This window comes from Nematolebias whitei, chromosome 15 (assembly GCF_014905685.2).
Source record: "Nematolebias whitei isolate Nwh7 chromosome 15, NemWhi1, whole genome shotgun sequence".
Taxonomy (NCBI): domain Eukaryota; kingdom Metazoa; phylum Chordata; class Actinopteri; order Cyprinodontiformes; family Rivulidae; genus Nematolebias; species Nematolebias whitei.
The window spans coordinates 12247457-12249472 of record NC_056512.1 but is presented as its reverse complement, the minus strand read 5'-3'; positions in this window follow the sequence as shown (position 1 = coordinate 12249472).

Genomic DNA, 2016 nt, shown 5'->3' with positions numbered 1-2016 from the left:
ATTAAAAATCATTAATACTGTTTCACAGTTGATTTAAAATGAGTAGTTCACTTCAACATTTAAAAATGGTTTGAACTAAACACACTTTTGATTATCAAGACATTGTAAAAATAGTAATGATAATATAAAAAAGAGAGTGTTCTTTCAATTGATTAGTTCAGGATACAATTAGAAAGTCTCTGGATGAGCTAATTTGTATTTCTGGATTCAAATCAATGAAATAACAGTTCCTGTCCCATGAAGGTCTTCAGAGGCAGGTCTTGACTGGAGGCTTAGTTCACTACACCCCTATAATTGGAGCACACCCTCCGGTCCCCCTTTTTGAAGAAGGGAACCACCACCCCAGTCTGCCAATCCAGTGGCACTGCCCCCGATGTCCACGCGACATTGCAAAAGCTTGTCAGCCAAGACAGCCCCACAACATCCAGAGCCTTAAGGAAATCAGGGTGAATCGCATCCACTCCCAGAGCCCTGCCGCCTCTGAGCTTTTTAACTACCTCGGCGACCTCAGCCACGGTTATGGACGGATCAACCTCAAAGTCCCCCGACTCAGCTTCCTCCTTGGAAGACGTGCTGGTGGGATTGAGAAGGTCCGAGAAGTATTCCTTCCACCTCCCGACGACATCACTGGTTGAGGTCAACAGCACCCCACCTTCACTGAACACAGTGTTAGTAAAGTGCTGCTTTCCTTTCCTCAGCCACCTGATGGTTTGCCAGAATCTCCTTGGAGCTGACCGAGAGTCTCTATTCAAGTTCTCACCAAACTCCTCCCACATCCGAGCTTTTGCCTCCGCAACAGCCAGGCCACAGCTCAAGGCAGCTACCTCAACAAGCGAGGTGTGGAACATGGCCCACTTGGACTCAATGTCCCCCACCTCAGCTGGGATGTGGTTAAAGCTCTCCCGGAGGTGTGAGTTGAAGATCTCTCTGACAAGTTCTTCTGCCAGGCATTCCCAGCAAACCCTCACTACACGTTTGGGTCCACCAGGTATGTCCGGCATCTTCCCCCGCCATCTGATCCAACTCACTACCAGGTGGTGATCAGTTGACAGCTCAGCTTCTCCCTTCACCCGAGTGTCCAAAACAAACGGCCGCAAATCAGATGACACAACTGTGAAGTCTATCATCGATCTACGACCTAGGGTGTCCTAGTGCCAAGTGCACTTATGGACACCCTTATGTTCGAACATAGTGTCCGTGATGGACAAACTATGACTAGCACAGAAGTCCAACAACAGAACGCCGCTTGGGTTCAGATCAGAGAGGCCGTTCCTCCCAATCATGCCCCTCCAGGTCAAACTGTTATTATTATTATGAAGTCCCCCAGCAGAATAAAGGAGTCCCCAGCTGGCTCACCTTCCAGCACCCCTGCCAAGGACTCCAAGAAGGCCGTATATTCTGAACTGCAGTTCGGCCTCTCACCATGGGCAACTCCAGAGTGGAATAAGGTCCAGCCCCTCCCAAGGAGATCATTTCCAGAGCCCATGCTTTGCGTCGAGGTGAGCCCAACTATATCTAGTCGGTACCTCTCAACCTCACGCACAAGCTCAGGCTCCTTCCCTGCCAGAGAGGTTACATTCCATGTCCCAAGAGTCAGCTTCGGTAAGCCAGGGTCAGAGCGCCAAAGTCCGCGCCTTCGGCCACTGCCCATAGCATCATGCACCCGACTTTTGTGGCCCTTCCTGCAGGTGGTGGGTCCACAGGAAGGCAAACCCATGCTGCTCCTTCGGGCTGAGCCCGACCGGGCCCCATGGGTAGAGACCCAGTCACCAGGTGCTCACCGACGAGCCCCTCCCCCAGGCCTGGCTCCAGGGTGGGGACCCGGTAACCCACATCTGGGCAAGGGACACCAAGTTCCTTGCTGTGTCATGACCATAAAAATCTTTCTAATCGCTCATTGTCTGGCCTGTCACCTAGGACCAATCTGCCTTGGGAGACCCTACCAGGGGCAATTATAATTGCCCCCGAAAGCATAGCTCCTAGGATCATTCAGGCACACAAACTCCTCCACCACGA